This window comes from Cupressus sempervirens, chromosome 11, assembly GCF_028749045.1.
Source record: "Cupressus sempervirens isolate cs-2001-9-10 chromosome 11, ASM2874904v1, whole genome shotgun sequence".
In the NCBI taxonomy this organism is placed as follows: Eukaryota; Viridiplantae; Streptophyta; class Pinopsida; order Cupressales; family Cupressaceae; genus Cupressus; species Cupressus sempervirens.
The window spans coordinates 407,829,690-407,845,380 of NC_143128.1; the positions used below are offsets into that span (position 1 = coordinate 407,829,690).

The following is a 15,691-nucleotide window of genomic DNA, read 5'->3' on the forward strand; positions in this document are numbered from 1 at the left end:
CTGGGCACTGAGGGTGGCATAAAATTCGCGTCGCTCAACAAAGAAATCTCCATGGGGAGGAAACGGTCGGCGCAACAGTTGATTCTTGTGATAAAAGCGTATATGAATGGGGGAAATTGATCAAAGAAATTTCGAGGGCCATAACCTTCGACCCGCATCTCCGTTCATCTCCAAATTGTCCACGTGGGAATTTTCGATCGCAGGATAAGGTGCGTTCTTAGCGTCGGAGTGCTCTTTACTCTCCCGTGCATTCTGGGTGCTCGATAACGCGCGTCCTAGACAAGGTTGCACCATGAGGCATGGGCTAAGACGAGGGTGCGAGAGTTTGGTGTCGGGTGCGATCATACCAGCGTTAGTGCACCGGATCCCATCAGAACTCCGCAGTTAAGCGCGCTTGGGCCGGAGTAGTACTGGGATGGGTGACCTCCCGGGAAGTCTCGGTGTTGCACCCCTCTTTCTCTTTTGCGATCATCCGGTCGTGTCATTGTTGCATTGGGACAGCACTCGCGCTCCTCAAAGCCCATTTTCAATCGCCCATCTCCTTCACCTCCCGCACCCCGACTGATGTTCATTCCGAGTGCCCAATAAGGCGCGTTCTTAGTGCTGGATAAGGTGCATTCTGGGCACTGAGGGTGGCGTAAAATTCGCGTCGCTCAACAAAGAAATCTCCATGGGGAGGAAACGGTCAGCGCAACAGTTGATTCTTGTGATAAAAGCGTATATGAATGGGGGAAATTGATCAAAGAAATTTCGAGGGCCATAACCTTCGACCCGCATCTCCGTTCTTCTCCAAATTGTCCACGTGGGAATTTTCGAGCGCCAGATAAGGTGCGTTCTTAGCGTCGGAGTGCTCTTTAATCTCCCGTGCATTCTGGGTGCTCGATAACGCGCGTCCTAGACAAGGTTGCACCATGAGGCATGGGCTAAGACGAGGGTGCGAGAGTTTGGTGTCGGTTGCGATCATACCAGCGTTAATGCACCGGATCCCATCAGAACTCCGCAGTTAAGCGCGCTTGGGCCGGAGTAGTACTGGGATGGGTGACCTCCCGGGAAGTCTCGGTGTTGCACCCTTCTTTCACTTTTGCGAGCATCCGGTCGTGTCATTGTTGCATTTGGAATGCACTCGCGGTCCTCAAAGCCCATTTTCAATCGCCCATCTCCTTCACCTCCCGCACCCCGACTCATGTTCATTCCGAGTGCCCGATAAGGCGCGTTCTTAGTGCTGGATAAGGTGCATTCTGGGCACTGAGGGTGGCGTAAAATTCGCGTCGCTCAACAAAGAAATCTCCATGGGGAGGAAACGGTCGGCGCAACAGTTGACTCTTGTGATAAAAGCGTATATGAATGGGGGAAATTGATCAAAGAAATTTCGAGGGCCATAACCTTCGACCCGCATCTCCGTTCTTCTCCAAATTGTCCACGTGGGAATTTTCGAGCGCCAAATAAGGTGCGTTCTTAGCGTCGGAGTGCTCTTTACTCTCCCGTGCATTCTGGGTGCTCGATAACGCGCATCCTAGACAAGGTTGCACCATGAGGCATGGGCTAAGACGAGGGTGCGAGAGTTTGGTGTCGGGTGCGATCATACCAGCGTTAGTGCACCGGATCCCATCAGAACTCCGCAGTTAAGCGCGCTCGGGCCGAAGTAGTACTGGGATGGGTGACCTCCCGGGAAGTCCCGGTGTTGCACCCCTCTTTCACTTTTGCGAGCATCCGGTCGTGTCATTGTTGCATTGGGACAGCACTCGCGCTCCTCAAAGCCCATTTTCAATCGCCCATCTCCTTCACCTCCCACACCCCGACTCATGTTCATTCCGAGTGCCCGATAAGGCGCGTTCTTAGTGCTGGATAAGGTGCATTCTGGGCACTGAGGGTGGCGTAAAATTCGCGTCGCTCAACAAAGAAATCTCCATGGGGAGGAAACGGTCGGCGCAACAGTTGATTCTTGTGATAAAAGCGTATATGAATGGGGGAAATTGATCAAAGAAATTTCGAGGGCCATAACCTTCGACCCGCATCTCCGTTCTTCTCCAAATTGTCCACATGGGAATTTTCGAGCGCCAGATAAGGTGCGTTCTTAGCGTCGGAGTGCTCTTTACTCTCCCGTGCATTCTGGGTGCTCGATAACGCGCGTCCTAGACAAGGTTGCACCATGTGGCATGGGCTAAGACGAGGGTGCGAGAGTTTGGTGTCGGGTGCGATCATACCAGCGTTAGTGCACCGGATCCCATCAGAACTCCGCAGTTAAGCGCACTCGGGCCGGAGTAGTACTGGGATGGGTGACCTCCCGGGAAGTCCCGGTGTTGCACCCGTCTTTCACTTTTGCGAGCATCCGGTCGTGTCATTGTTGCATTGGGACAGCACTCGCGCTCCTCAAAGCCCATTTTCAATCGCCCATCTCCTTCACCTCCCGCACCCCGACTCATGTTCATTCCGAGTGCCCGATAAGGCGCGTTCTTAGTGCTGGATAAGGTGCATTCTGGGCACTGAGGGTGGCGTAAAATTCGCGTCGCTCAACAAAGAAATCTCCATGGGGAGGAAACGGTCGGCGCAACAGTTGATTCTTGTGATAAAAGCGTATATGAATGGGGGAAATTGATCAAAGAAATTTCGAGGGCCATAACCTTCGACCCGCATCTCCGTTCTTCTCCAAATTGTCCACGTGGGAATTTTCGAGCGCCAGATAAGGTGCGTTCTTAGCGTCGGAGTGCTCTTTACTCTCCCGTGCATTCTGGGTGCTCGATAACGCGGGTCCTAGACAAGGTTGCACCATGAGGCATGCGCTAAGACGAGGGTGCGAGAGTTTGGTGTTGGGTGCGATCATACCAGCGTTAGTGCACCGGATCCCATCAGAACTCCGCAGTTAAGCGCGCTTGGGCCGGAGTAGTACTGGGATGGGTGACCTCCCGGGAAGTCCCGGTGTTGCGCCCTTCTTTCACTTTTGCGAGCATCCGGTCGTGTCATTGTTGCATTGGGACAGCACTCGCGCTCCTCAAAGCCCATTTTCAATCGCCCATCTCCTTCACCTCCCGCACCCCGACTCATGTTCATTCCGAGTGCCCGATAAGGCGCGTTCTTAGTGCTGGATAAGGTGCATTCTGGGCACTGAGGGTGGCGTAAAATTCGCGTCGCTCAACAAAGAAATCTCCATGGGGAGGAAACGGTCGGCGCAATAGTTGATTCTTGTGATAAAAGCGTATATGAATGGGGGAAATTGATCAAAGAAATTTCGAGGGCCATAACCTTCGACCCGCTTCTCCGTTCATCTCCAAATTGTCCACGTGGGAATTTTCCATCGCCAGATAAGGTGCGTTCTTAGCGTCGGAGTGCTCTTTACTCTCCCGTGCATTCTGGGTGCTCGATAACGCGCGTCCTAGACAAGGTTGCACCATGAGGCATGGGCTAAGACGAGGGTGCGAGAGTTTGGTGTCGGGTGCGATCATACCAGCGTTAGTGCATCGGATCCCATCAGAACTCCGCAGTTAAGCGCGCTTGGGCCGGAGTAGTACTGGGATGGGTGACCTCCCGAGAAGTCCCGGTGTTGCACCCCTCTTTCTCTTTTGCGAGCATCCGGTCGTGTCATTGTTGCATTGGGACAGCACTCGTGCTCCTCAAAGCCCATTTTCAATCGCCCATCTCCTTCACCTCCCGCACCCCGACTCATGTTCATTCCGAGTGCCCGATAAGGCGCGTTCTTAGTGCTGCATAAGGTGCATTCTGGGCACTGAGGGTGGCGTAAAATTTGCGTCGCTCAACAAAGAAATCTCCATGGGGAGGAAACGGTTGGCGCAACAGTTGATTCTTGTGATAAAAGCGTATATGAATGGGGGAAATTGATCAAAGAAATTTCGAGGGCCATAACCTTCGACCCGCATCTCCGTTCTTCTCCAAATTGTCCACGTGGGAATTTTCGAGCGCCAGATAAGGTGCGTTCTTAGCGTCGGAGTGCTCTTTACTCTCCCGTGCATTCTTGGTGCTCGATAACGCGCGTCCTAGACAAGGTTGCACCATGAGGCATGGGCTAAGACGAGGGTGCGAGAGTTTGGTGTCGGGTGCGATCATACCAGCGTTAGTGCACCGGATCCCATCAGAACTCTGCAGTTAAGCGCGCTTGGGCCGGAGTAGTACTGGGATGGGTGACCTCCCGGGAAGTCCCGGTGTTGCGCCCTTCTTTCACTTTTGCGAGCATCCGGTCGTGTCATTGTTGCATTGGGACAGCACTCGCGCTCCTCAAAGCCCATTTTCAATCGCCCATCTCCTTCACCTCCCGCACCCCGACTCATGTTCATTCCGAGTGCCCGATAAGGCGCGTTCTTAGTGCTGGATAAGGTGCATTCTGGCCACTGAGGGTGGCGTAAAATTCGCGTCGCTCAACAAAGAAATCTCCATGGGGAGGAAACGGTCGGCGCAACAGTTGATTCTTGTGATAAAAGCGTATATGAATGGGGGAAATTGATCAAAGAAATTTCGAGGGCCATAACCTTCGACCCGCATCTCCGTTCATCTCCAAATTGTCCACGTGGGAATTTTCGATCGCCAGATAAGGTGCGTTCTTAGCGTTGGAGTGCTCTTTACTCTCCCGTGCATTCTGGGTGCTCGATAACGCGCGTCCTAGACAAGGTTGCACCATGAGGCATGGGCTAAGACGAGGGTGCGAGAGTTTGGTGTCGGGTGCGATCATACCAGCGTTAGTGCACCGGATCCCATCAGATCTCCGCAGTTAAGCGCGCTTGGGCCGGAGTAATACTGGGATGGGTGACCTCCCGGGAAGTCCCGGTGTTGCACCCCTCTTTCTCTTTTGCGAGCATCCTGTCGTGTCATTGTTGCATTGGGACAGCACTCGCGCTCCTCAAAGCCCATTTTCAATCGCCCATCTCCTTCACCTCCCGCACCCCGACTCATGTTCATTCCGAGTGCCCGATGAGGCGCGTTCTTAGTGCTGGATAAGGTGCATTCTGGGCACTGAGGGTGGCGTAAAATTCGCGTCGCTCAACAAATAAATCTCCATGGGGAGGAAACGGTCGGCGCAACAGTTGATTCTTGTGATAAAAGCGTATATGAATGGGGGAAATTGATCAAAGAAATTTCGAGGGCCATAACCTTCGACCCGCATCTCCGTTCTTCTCCAAATTGTCCACGTGGGAATTTTCGAGCGCCAGATAAGGTGCGTTCTTAGCGTCGGAGTGCTCTTTAATCTCCCGTGCATTCTGGGTGCTCGATAACGCGCGTCCTAGACAAGGTTGCACCATGAGGCATGGGCTAAGACGAGGGTGCGAGAGTTTGGTGTCGGTTGCGATCATCCCAGCGTTAATGCACCGGATCCCATCAGAACTCCGCAGTTAAGCGCGCTTGGGCCGGAGTAGTACTGGGATGGGTGACCTCCCGGGAAGTCCCGGTGTTGCACCCCTCTTTCACTTTTGCGAGCATCCGGTCATGTCATTGTTGCATTTGGAATGCACTCGCGGTCCTCAAAGCCCATTTTCAATCGCCCATTTCCTTCACCTCCCGCACCCCGACTCATGTTCATTCCGAGTGCCCGATAAGGCGCGTTCTTAGTGCTGGATAAGGTGCATTCTGGGCACTGAGGGTGGCGTAAAATTCGCGTCGCTCAACAAAGAAATCTCCATGGGGAGGAAACGGTCGACGCAACAGTTGACTCTTGTGATAAAAGCGTATATGAATGGGGGAAATTGATCAAAGAAATTTCGAGGGCCATAACCTTCGACCCGCATCTCCGTTCTTCTCCAAATTGTCCACGTGGGAATTTGCGAGCGCCAAATAAGGTGCGTTCTTAGCGTCGGAGTGCTCTTTACTCTCCCATGCATTCTGGGTGCTCGATAACGCGCGTCCTAGACAAGGTTGCACCATGAGGCATGGTCTAAGACGAGGGTGCGAGAGTTTGGTGTCGGGTGCGATCATACCAGCGTTAGTGCACCGGATCCCATCAGAACTCCGCAGTTAAGCGCGCTCGGGCCGGAGTAGTACTGGGATGGGTGACCTCCCGGGAAGTCCCGGTGTTGCACCCCTCTTTCACTTTTGCGAGCATCCGGTCGTGTCATTGTTGCATTGGGACAGCACTCGCGCTCCTCAAAGCCCATTTTCAATCGCCCATCTCCTTCACCTCCCGCACCCCGACTCATGTTCATTCCGAGTGCCCGATAAGGCGCGTTCTTAGTGCTGGATAAGGTGCATTATGGGCACTGAGGGTGGCGTAAAATTCGCGTCGCTCAACAAAGAAATCTCCATGGGGAGGAAACGGTCGGCGCAACAGTTGATTCTTGTGATAAAAGCGTATATGAATGGGGGAAATTGATCAAAGAAATTTCGAGGGCCATAACCTTCGACCCGCATCTCCGTTCTTCTCCAAATTGTCCACGTGGGAATTTTCGAGCGCCAGATAAGGTGCGTTCTTAGCGTCGGAGTGCTCTTTACTCTCCCGTGCATTCTGGGTGCTCGATAACGCGCGTCCTAGACAAGGTTGCACCATGAGGCATGGGCTAAGACGAGGGTGCGAGAGTTTGGTGTCGGGTGCGATCATACCAGCGTTAGTGCACCGGATCCCATCAGAACTCCGCAGTTAAGCGCGCTTGGGCCGGAGTAGTACTGGGATGGGTGACCTCCCGAGAAGTCCCGGTGTTGCGCCCTTCTTTCACTTTTGCGAGCATCCGGTCGTGTCATTGTTGCATTGGGACAGCACTCGCGCTCCTCAAAGCCCATTTTCAATCGCCCATCTCCTTCACCTCCCGCACCCCGACTCATGTTCATTCCGAGTGCCCGATAAGGCGCGTTCTTAGTGCTGGATAAGGTGCATTCTGGGCACTGAGGGTGGCGTAAAATTCGCGTCGCTCAACAAAGAAATCTCCATGGGGAGGAAACGGTCGTCGCAACAGTTGATTCTTGTGATAAAAGCGTATATGAATGGGGGAAATTGATCAAAGAAATTTCGAGGGCCATAACCTTCGACCCGCATCTCCGTTCTTCTCCAAATTGTCCACGTGGGAATTTTCGAGCGCCAGATAAGGTGCGTTCTTAGCGTCGGAGTGCTCTTTACTCTCCCGTGCATTCTGGGTGCTCGATAACGTGCGTCCTAGACAAGGTTGCACCATGAGGCATGGGCTAAGACGAGGGTGCGAGAGTTTGGTGTCGGGTGCGATCATACCAGCGTTAGTGCACCGGATCCCATCAGAACTCCGCAGTTAAGCGTGCTTGGGCCGGAGTAGTACTGGGATGGGTGACCTCCCGGGAAGTCTCGGTGTTGCACCCTTCTTTCACTTTTGCGAGCATCCGGTCGTGTCATTGTTGCATTGGGACAGCACTCGCGCTCCTCAAAGCCCATTTTCAATCGCCCATCTCCTTCACCTCCCGCACCCCGACTCATGTTCATTCCGAGTGCCCGATAAGGCGCGTTCTTAGTGCTGGATAAGGTGCATTCTGGGCACTGAGGGTGGCGTAAAATTCGCGTCGCTCAACAAAGAAATCTCCATGGGGAGGAAACGGTCGGCGCAACAGTTGATTCTTGTGATAAAAGCGTATATGAATGGGGGAAATTGATCAAAGAAATTTCGAGGGCCATAACCTTCGACCCGCATCTCCGTTCTTCTCCAAATTGTCCACGTGGGAATTTTCGAGCGCCAAATAAGGTGCGTTCTTAGCGTCGGAGTGCTCTTTACTCTCCCGTGTGTTCTGGGTGCTCGATAACGCGCGTCCTAGACAAGGTTGCACCATGAGGCATGGGCTAAGACGAGGGTGCGAGAGTTTGGTGTCGGGCGCGATCATACTAGCGTTAGTGCACCGGATCCCATCAGAACTCCGCAGTTAAGCGCGCTTGGGCCGGAGTAGTACTGGGATGGGTGACCTCCCGGGAAGTCCCGGTGTTGCGCCCTTCTTTCACTTTTGCGAGCATCCGGTCGTGTCATTGTTGCATTGGGACAGCACTCGCGCTCCTCAAAGCCCATTTTCAATCGCCCATCTCCTTCACCTCCCGCACCCCGACTCATGTTCATTCCGAGTGCCCGATAAGGCGCGTTCTTAGTGCTGGATAAGGTGCATTCTGGGCACTGAGGGTGGCGTAAAATTCGCGTCGCTCAACAAAGAAATATCCATGGGGAGGAAACGGTCGGCGCAACAGTTGATTCTTGTGATAAAAGAGTATATGAATGGGGGAAATTGATCAAAGAAATTTCGAGGGCCATAACCTTCGACCCGCATCTCCGTTCTTCTCCAAATTGTCCACGTGGGAATTTTCGAGCGCCAGATAAGGTGCGTTCTTAGCGTCGGAGTGCTCTTTAATCTCCCGTGCATTCTAGGTGCTCGATAACGCGCGTCCTAGACAAAGTTGCACCATGAGGCATGGGCTAAGACGAGGGTGCGAGAGTTTGGTGTCGGTTGCGATCATACCAGCGTTAATGCACCGGATCCCATCAGAACTCCGCAGTTAAGCGCGCTTGGGCCGGAGTAGTACTGGGATGGGTGACCTCCCGGGAAGTCCCGGTGTTGCACCCCTCTTTCACTTTTGCGAGCATCCGGTCGTGTCATTGTTGCATTTGGAATGCACTCGCGGTCCTCAAAGCCCATTTTCAATCGCCCATCTCCTTCACCTCCCGCACGCCGACTCATGTTCATTCCGAGTGCCCGATAAGGCGCGTTCTTAGTGCTGGATAAGGTGCATTCTGGGCACTGAGGGTGGCGTAAAATTCGCGTCGCTCAACAAAGAAATCTCCATGGGGAGGAAACGGTCGGCGCAAAAGTTGACTCTTGTGATAAAAGCGTATATGAATGGGGGAAATTGATCAAAGAAATTTCGAGGGCCATAACCTTCGACCCGCATCTCCGTTCTTCTCCAAATTGTCCACGTGGGAATTTTCGAGCGCCAAATAAGGTGCGTTCTTAGCGTCGGAGTGCTCTTTACTCTCCCGTGCATTCTGGGTGCTCGATAACGCGCGTCCTAGACAAGGTTGCACCATGAGGCATGGGCTAAGACGAGGGTGCGAGAGTTTGGTGTCGGGTGCGATCATACCAGCGTTAGTGCACCGGATCCCATCAGAACTCTGCAGTTAAGCGCGCTCGGGCCGAAGTAGTACTGGGATGGGTGACCTCCCGGGAAGTCTCGGTGTTGCACCCCTCTTTCACTTTTGCGAGCATCCGATCGTGTCATTGTTGCATTGGGACAGCACTCGCGCTCCTCAAAGCCCATTTTCAATCGCCCATCTCCTTCACCTCCCGCACCCCGACTCATGTTCATTCCGAGTGCCCGATAAGGCGCGTTCTTAGTGCTGGATAAGGTGCATTCTGGGCACTGAGGGTGGCGTAAAATTCGCGTCGCTCAACAAAGAAATCTCCATGGGGAGGAAACGGTCGGCGCAACAGTTGATTCTTGTGATAAAAGCGTATATGAATGGGGGAAATTGATCAAAGAAATTTCGAGGGCCATAACCTTCGACCCGCATCTCCGTTCTTCTCCAAATTGTCCACGTGGGAATTTTCGAGCGCCAGATAAGGTGCGTTCTTAGCGTCGGTGTGCTCTTTACTCTCCCGTGCATTCTGGGTGCTCGATAACGCGCGTCCTAGACAAGGTTGCACCATGAGGCATGGGCTAAGACGAGGGTGCGAGAGTTTGGTGTCGGGTGCGATCATACCAGCGTTAGTGCACCGGATCCCATCAGAACTCTGCAGTTAAGCGCGCTTGGGCCGGAGTAGTACTGGGATGGGTGACCTCCCGGGAAGTCCCGGTGTTGCGCCCTTCTTTCACTTTTGCGAGCATCCGGTCGTGTCATTGTTGCATTGGGACAGCACTCGCGCTCCTCAAAGCCCATTTTCAATCGCCCATCTCCTTCACCTCCCGCACCCCGACTCATGTTCATTCCGAGTGCCCGATAAGGCGCGTTCTTAGTGCTGGATAAGGTGCATTCTGGGCACTGAGGGTGGCGTAAAATTCGCGTCGCTCAACAAAGAAATCTCCATGGGGAGGAAACGGTCGGCGCAACAGTTGATTCTTGTGATAAAAGCGTATATGAATGGGGGAAATTGATCAAAGAAATTTCGAGGGCCATAACCTTCGACCCGCATCTCCGTTCTTCTCCAAATTGTCCACGTGGGAATTTTCGAGCGCCAGATAAGGTGCGTTCTTAGCGTCGGAGTGCTCTTTACTCTCCCGTGCATTCTGGGTGCTCGATAACGCGCGTCCTAGACAAGGTTGCACCATGAGGCATGGGCTAAGACGAGGGTGCGAGAGTTTGGTGTCGGGTGCGATCATACCAGCGTTAGTGCACCGGATCCCATCAGAACTCCGCAGTTAAGCGCGCTTGGGCCGGAGTAGTACTGGGATGGGTGACCTCCCGGGAAGTCTCGGTGTTGCACCCTTCTTTCACTTTTGCGAGCATCCGGTCGTGTCATTGTTGCATTGGGACAGCACTCGCGCTCCTCAAAGCCCATTTTCAATCGCCCATCTCCTTCACCTCCCGCACCTCGACTCATGTTCATTCCGAGTGCCCGATAAGGCGCGTTCTTAGTGCTGGATAAGGTGCATTCTGGGCACTGAGGGTGGCGTAAAATTCGCGTCGCTCAACAAAGAAATCTCCATGGGGAGGAAACGGTCGGCGCAACAGTTGATTCTTGTGATAAAAGCGTATATGAATGGGGGAAATTCATCAAAGAAATTTCGAGGGCCATAACCTTCGACCCGCATCTCCGTTCTTCTCCAAATTGTCCACGTGGGAATTTTCGAGCGCCAGATAAGGTGCGTTCTTAGCGTCGGAGTGCTCTTTACTCTCCCGTGCATTCTGGGTGCTCGATAACGCACGTCCTAGACAAGGTTGCACCATGAGGCATGGGCTAAGACGAGGGTGCGAGAGTTTGGTGTCGGGTTCGATCATACCAGCGTTAGTGCACCGGATCCCATCAGAACTCTGCAGTTAAGCGCGCTTGGGCCGGAGTAGTACTGGGATGGGTGACCTCCCGGGAAGTCCCGATGTTGCGCCCTTCTTTCACTTTTGCGAGCATCCGGTCGTGTCATTGTTGCATTGGGACAGCACTCGCGCTCCTCAAAGCCCATTTTCAATCGCCCATCTCCTTCACCTCCCGCACCCCGACTCATGTTCATTCCGAGTGCCCGATAAGGCGCGTTCTTAGTGCTGGATAAGGTGCATTCTGGGCACTGAGGGTGGCGTAAAATTCGCGTCGCTCAACAAAGAAATCTCCATGGGGAGGAAACGGTCGGCGCAACAGTTGATTCTTGTGATAAAAGCGTATATGAATGGGGGAAATTGATCAAAGAAATTTCGAGGGCCATAACCTTCGACCCGCATCTCCGTTCATCTCCAAATTGTCCACGTGGGAATTTTTGATCGCCAGATAAGGTGCGTTCTTAGCGTCGGAGTGCTCTTTACTCTCCCGTGCATTCTGGGTGCTCGATAACGCGCGTCCTAGACAAGGTTGCACCATGAGGCATGGGCTAAGACTAGGGTGCGAGAGTTTGGTGTCGGGTGCGATCATACCAGCGTTAGTGCACCGGATCCCATCAGAACTTCGCAGTTAAGCGCGCTTGGGCCGGAGTAGTACTGGGATGGGTGACCTCCCGGGAAGTCCCGGTGTTGCACCCCTCTTTCTCTTTTGCGAGCATCCGGTCGTGTCATTGTTGCATTGGGACAGCACTCGCGCTCCTCAAAGCCCATTTTCAATCGCCCATCTCCTTCACCTCCCGCACCCCGACTCATGTTCATTCCGAGTGCCCGATAAGGCGCGTTCTTAGTGCTGGATAAGGTGCATTCTGGGCACTGAGGGTGGCGTAAAATTCGCGTCGCTCAACAAAGAAATCTCCATGGGGAGGAAACGGTCGGCGCAACAGTTGATTCTTGTGATAAAAGCGTATATGAATGGGGGAAATTGATCAAAGAAATTTCGAGGGCCATAACCTTCGACCCGCATCTCCGTTCTTCTCCAAATTGTCCACGTGGGAATTTTCGAGCGCCAGATAAGGTGCGTTCTTAGCGTCGGAGTGCTCTTTACTCTCCCGTGCATTCTGGGTGCTCGATAACGCGCGTCCTAGACAAGGTTGCACCATGAGGCATGGGCTAAGACGAGGGTGCGAGAGTTTGGTGTCGGGTGCGATCATACCAGCGTTAGTGCACCGAATCCCATCAGAACTCCGCAGTTAAGCGCGCTCGGGCCGGAGTAGTACTAGGATGGGTGACCTCCCGGGAAGTCCCGGTGTTGCACCCCTCTTTCACTTTTGCGAGCATCCGGTCGTGTCATTGTTGCATTGGGACAACACTCGTGCTCCTCAAAGCCCATTTTCAATCGCCCATCTCCTTCACCTCCCGCACCCCGACTCATGTTCATTCCGAGTGCCCGATAAGGCGCGTTCTTAGTGCTGGATAAGGTGCATTCTGGGCACTGAGGGTGGCGTAAAATTCGCGTCGCTCAACAAAGAAATCTCCATGGGGAGGAAACGGTCGGCGCAACAGTTGATTCTTGTGATAAAAGCGTATATGAATGGGGGAAATTGATCAAAGAAATTTCGAGGGCCATAACCTTCGACCCGCATCTCTGTTCTTCTCCAAATTGTCCACGTGGGAATTTTCGAGCGCCAGATAAGGTGCGTTCTTAGCGTCGGAGTGCTCTTTACTCTCCCGTGCATTCTGGGTGCTCGATAACGCGCGTCCTAGACAAGGTTGCACCATGAGGCATGGGCTAAGACGAGGGTGCGAGAGTTTGGTGTCGGGTGCGATCATACCAGCGTTAGTGCACCGGATCCCATCAGAACTCCGCAGTTAAGCGCGCTTGGGCCGGAGTAGTACTGGGATGGGTGACCTCCCGAGAAGTCCCGGTGTTGCGCCCTTCTTTCACTTTTGCGAGCATCCGGTCGTGTCATTGTTGCATTGGGACAGCACTCGCGCTCCTCAAAGCCCATTTTCAATCGCCCATCTCCTTCACCTCCCGCACCCCGACTCATGTTCATTCCTAGTGCCCGATAAGATGCGTTCTTAGTGCTGGATAAGGTGCATTCTGGGCATTGAGGGTGGCGTAAAATTCGCGTCGCTCAACAAAGAAATCTCCATGGGGAGGAAACGGTCGGCGCAACAGTTGATTCTTGTGATAAAAGCGTATATGAATGGGGGAAATTGATCAAAGAAATTTCGAGGGCCATAACCTTCGACCCGCATCTCCGTTCTTCTCCAAATTGTCCACGTGGGAATTTTCGAGCGCCAGATAAGGTGCGTTCTTAGCGTCGGAGTGCTCTTTACTCTCCCGTGCATTCTGGGTGCTCGATAACGCGCGTCCTAGACAAGGTTGCACCATGAGGCATGGGCTAAGACGAGGGTGCGAGAGTTTGGTGTCGGGTGCGATCATACCAGCGTTAGTGCACCGGATCCCATCAGAACTCCGCAGTTAAGCGCGCTTGGGCCGGAGTAGTACTGGGATGGGTGACCTCCCGGGAAGTCTCGGTGTTGCACCCTTCTTTCACTTTTGCGAGCATCCGGTCGTGTCATTGTTGCATTGGGACAGCACTCGCGCTCCTCAAAGCCCATTTTCAATCGCCCATCTCCTTCACCTCCCACACCCCGACTCATGTTCATTCCGAGTGCCCGATAAGGCGCGTTCTTAGTGCTGGATAAGGTGCATTCTGGGCACTGAGGGTGGCGTAAAATTCGCGTCGCTCAACAAAGAAATCTCCATGGGGAGGAAACGGTCGGCGCAACAGTTGATTCTTGTGATAAAAGCGTATATGAATGGGGGAAATTGATCAAAGAAATTTCGAGGGCCATAACCTTCGACCCGCATCTCCGTTCTTCTCCAAATTGTCCACGTGGGAATTTTCGAGCGCCAGATAAGGTGCGTTCTTAGCGTCGGAGTGCTCTTTACTCTCCCGTGCATTCTGGGTGCTCGATAACGCGCGTCCTAGACAAGGTTGCACCATGAGGCATGGGCTAAGACGAGGGTGCGAGAGTTTGGTGTCGGGTGCGATCATACCGGCGTTAGTGCACCGGATCCCATCAGAACTCCGCAGTTAAGCGCGCTTGGGCCAGAGTAGTACTGGGATGGGTGACCTCCCGGGAAGTCCCGGTGTTGCACCCTTCTTTCACTTTTGCGAGCATCCGGTCGTGTCATTGTTGCATTGGGACAGCACTCGCGCTCCTCAAAGCCCATTTTCAATCGCCCATCTCCTTCACCTCCCGCACCCCGACTCATGTTCATTCCGAGTGCCCGATAAGGCGCGTTCTTAGTGCTGGATAAGGTGCATTCTGGGCACTGAGGGTGGCGTAAAATTCGCGTCGCTCAACAAAGAAATCTCCATGGGGAGGAAACGGTCGGCGCAACAGTTGATTCTAGTGATAAAAGCGTATATGAATGGGGGAAATTGATCAAAGAAATTTCGAGGGCCATAACCTTCGACCCGCATCTCCGTTCTTCTCCAAATTGTCCACGTGGGAATTTTCGAGCGCCAAATAAGGTGCGTTCTTAGCGTCGGAGTGATCTTTACTCTCCCGTGCATTCTGGGTGCTCGATAACGCGCGTCCTAGACAAGGTTGCACCATGAGGCATGGGCTAAGACGAGGGTGCGAGAGTTTGGTGTCGGGTGCGATCATACCAGCGTTAGTGCACCGGACCCCATCAGAACTCCGCAGTTAAGCGCGCTTGGGCCGGAGTAGTACTAGGATGGGTGACCTCCCGGGAAGTCCCGGTGTTGCACCCCTCTTTCACTTTTGCGAGCATCCGGTCGTGTCATTGTTGCATTGGGACAGCACTCGTGCTCCTCAAAGCCCATTTTCAATCGCCCATCTCCTTCACCTCCCGCACCCCGACTCATGTTCATTCCGAGTGCTCGATAAGGCGCGTTCTTAGTGCTGGATAAGGTGCATTCTGGGCACTGAGGGTGGCGTAAAATTCGCGTCGCTCAACAAAGAAATCTCCATGGGGAGGAAACGGTCGGCGCAACAGTTGATTCTTGTGATAAAATCGTATATGAATGGGGGAAATTGATCAAAGAAATTTCGAGGGCCATAACCTTCGACCCGCATCTCCGTTCTTCTCCAAATTGTCCACGTGGGAATTTTCGAGCGCTAGATATGGTGCGTTCTTAGCGTCGGAGTGCTCTTTACTCTCCCGTGCATTCTGGGTGCTCGATAACGCGCGTCCTAGACAAGGTTGCACCATGAGGCATGGGCTAAGACGAGGGTGCGAGAGTTTGGTGTCGGGTACGATCATACCAGCGTTAGTGCACCGGATCCCATCAGAACTCTGCAGTTAAGTGCGCTTGGGCCGGAGTAGTACTGGGATGGGTGACCTCCCGGGAAGTCCCGGTGTTGCGCCCTTCTTTCACTTTTGCGAGCATCCGGTCGTGTCATTGTTGCATTGGGACAGCACTCGCGCTCCTCAAAGCCCATTTTCAATCGCCCATCTCCTTCACCTCCCGCACCCCGACTCATGTTCATTCCGAGTGCCCGATAAGGCGCGTTCTTAGTGCTGGATAAGGTGCATTCTGGGCACTGAGGGTGGCGTAAAATTCGCGTCGCTCAACAAAGAAATCTCCATGGGGAGGAAACGGTCGGCGCAACAGTTGATTCTTGTGATAAAAGCGTATATGAATGGGGGAAATTGATCAAAGAAATTTCGAGGGCCATAACCTTCGACCCGCATCTCCGTTCATCTCCAAATTGTCCACGTGGGAATTTTCGATCGCCAGATAAGGTGCGTT

At 53.3% G+C, this 15,691-nt stretch overlaps 23 non-coding genes and 2 pseudogenes across 23 annotated transcripts; all 25 read left to right on the forward strand.

Annotated features, from left to right (window-relative positions):
* Positions 1-333: 333 nt before the first annotated feature.
* LOC149530041 (5S ribosomal RNA) lies at positions 334-452 on the forward strand. The gene has a single exon (XR_016359382.1). It is a non-coding gene; the product is annotated as a 5S ribosomal RNA (ribosomal RNA).
* A 500-nt stretch (positions 453-952) lies between these two features.
* On the forward strand, positions 953-1,071 carry LOC149530042 (5S ribosomal RNA). Its single transcript, XR_016359452.1, has one exon. It is a non-coding gene; the product is annotated as a 5S ribosomal RNA (ribosomal RNA).
* A 500-nt stretch (positions 1,072-1,571) lies between these two features.
* LOC149530043 (5S ribosomal RNA) lies at positions 1,572-1,690 on the forward strand. The gene has a single exon (XR_016359520.1). It is a non-coding gene; the product is annotated as a 5S ribosomal RNA (ribosomal RNA).
* Positions 1,691-2,190: 500 nt separating this feature from the next.
* On the forward strand, positions 2,191-2,309 carry LOC149530044 (5S ribosomal RNA). The gene has a single exon (XR_016359547.1). It is a non-coding gene; the product is annotated as a 5S ribosomal RNA (ribosomal RNA).
* Positions 2,310-2,809: 500 nt separating this feature from the next.
* Positions 2,810-2,928, forward strand: LOC149530045 (5S ribosomal RNA). The gene has a single exon (XR_016359379.1). It is a non-coding gene; the product is annotated as a 5S ribosomal RNA (ribosomal RNA).
* Positions 2,929-3,428: 500 nt separating this feature from the next.
* On the forward strand, positions 3,429-3,547 carry LOC149530046 (5S ribosomal RNA). Its single transcript, XR_016359472.1, has one exon. It is a non-coding gene; the product is annotated as a 5S ribosomal RNA (ribosomal RNA).
* A 500-nt stretch (positions 3,548-4,047) lies between these two features.
* Positions 4,048-4,166, forward strand: LOC149530047 (5S ribosomal RNA). Its single transcript, XR_016359512.1, has one exon. It is a non-coding gene; the product is annotated as a 5S ribosomal RNA (ribosomal RNA).
* A 500-nt stretch (positions 4,167-4,666) lies between these two features.
* LOC149530048 (5S ribosomal RNA) lies at positions 4,667-4,785 on the forward strand. Its single transcript, XR_016359524.1, has one exon. It is a non-coding gene; the product is annotated as a 5S ribosomal RNA (ribosomal RNA).
* A 500-nt stretch (positions 4,786-5,285) lies between these two features.
* On the forward strand, positions 5,286-5,404 carry LOC149530049 (5S ribosomal RNA). The gene has a single exon (XR_016359477.1). It is a non-coding gene; the product is annotated as a 5S ribosomal RNA (ribosomal RNA).
* A 500-nt stretch (positions 5,405-5,904) lies between these two features.
* On the forward strand, positions 5,905-6,023 carry LOC149530050 (5S ribosomal RNA). Its single transcript, XR_016359346.1, has one exon. It is a non-coding gene; the product is annotated as a 5S ribosomal RNA (ribosomal RNA).
* Positions 6,024-6,523: 500 nt separating this feature from the next.
* On the forward strand, positions 6,524-6,642 carry LOC149530051 (5S ribosomal RNA). The gene has a single exon (XR_016359399.1). It is a non-coding gene; the product is annotated as a 5S ribosomal RNA (ribosomal RNA).
* Positions 6,643-7,142: 500 nt separating this feature from the next.
* Positions 7,143-7,261, forward strand: LOC149530052 (5S ribosomal RNA). The gene has a single exon (XR_016359480.1). It is a non-coding gene; the product is annotated as a 5S ribosomal RNA (ribosomal RNA).
* A 500-nt stretch (positions 7,262-7,761) lies between these two features.
* On the forward strand, positions 7,762-7,880 carry LOC149530053 (5S ribosomal RNA). The gene has a single exon (XR_016359451.1). It is a non-coding gene; the product is annotated as a 5S ribosomal RNA (ribosomal RNA).
* Positions 7,881-8,380: 500 nt separating this feature from the next.
* LOC149530054 (5S ribosomal RNA) lies at positions 8,381-8,499 on the forward strand. Its single transcript, XR_016359357.1, has one exon. It is a non-coding gene; the product is annotated as a 5S ribosomal RNA (ribosomal RNA).
* Positions 8,500-8,999: 500 nt separating this feature from the next.
* On the forward strand, positions 9,000-9,118 carry LOC149530055 (5S ribosomal RNA). The gene has a single exon (XR_016359461.1). It is a non-coding gene; the product is annotated as a 5S ribosomal RNA (ribosomal RNA).
* Positions 9,119-9,618: 500 nt separating this feature from the next.
* LOC149530056 (5S ribosomal RNA) lies at positions 9,619-9,737 on the forward strand. Its single transcript, XR_016359513.1, has one exon. It is a non-coding gene; the product is annotated as a 5S ribosomal RNA (ribosomal RNA).
* Positions 9,738-10,237: 500 nt separating this feature from the next.
* Positions 10,238-10,356, forward strand: LOC149530057 (5S ribosomal RNA). The gene has a single exon (XR_016359387.1). It is a non-coding gene; the product is annotated as a 5S ribosomal RNA (ribosomal RNA).
* A 500-nt stretch (positions 10,357-10,856) lies between these two features.
* LOC149530058 (5S ribosomal RNA) lies at positions 10,857-10,975 on the forward strand (annotated as a pseudogene).
* A 500-nt stretch (positions 10,976-11,475) lies between these two features.
* LOC149530059 (5S ribosomal RNA) lies at positions 11,476-11,594 on the forward strand. Its single transcript, XR_016359453.1, has one exon. It is a non-coding gene; the product is annotated as a 5S ribosomal RNA (ribosomal RNA).
* A 500-nt stretch (positions 11,595-12,094) lies between these two features.
* Positions 12,095-12,213, forward strand: LOC149530060 (5S ribosomal RNA). Its single transcript, XR_016359550.1, has one exon. It is a non-coding gene; the product is annotated as a 5S ribosomal RNA (ribosomal RNA).
* Positions 12,214-12,713: 500 nt separating this feature from the next.
* LOC149530061 (5S ribosomal RNA) lies at positions 12,714-12,832 on the forward strand. The gene has a single exon (XR_016359401.1). It is a non-coding gene; the product is annotated as a 5S ribosomal RNA (ribosomal RNA).
* Positions 12,833-13,332: 500 nt separating this feature from the next.
* Positions 13,333-13,451, forward strand: LOC149530062 (5S ribosomal RNA). The gene has a single exon (XR_016359388.1). It is a non-coding gene; the product is annotated as a 5S ribosomal RNA (ribosomal RNA).
* Positions 13,452-13,951: 500 nt separating this feature from the next.
* On the forward strand, positions 13,952-14,070 carry LOC149530063 (5S ribosomal RNA). The gene has a single exon (XR_016359338.1). It is a non-coding gene; the product is annotated as a 5S ribosomal RNA (ribosomal RNA).
* Positions 14,071-14,570: 500 nt separating this feature from the next.
* On the forward strand, positions 14,571-14,689 carry LOC149530064 (5S ribosomal RNA). Its single transcript, XR_016359471.1, has one exon. It is a non-coding gene; the product is annotated as a 5S ribosomal RNA (ribosomal RNA).
* Positions 14,690-15,189: 500 nt separating this feature from the next.
* LOC149530065 (5S ribosomal RNA) lies at positions 15,190-15,308 on the forward strand (annotated as a pseudogene).
* Positions 15,309-15,691: the final 383 nt, after the last annotated feature.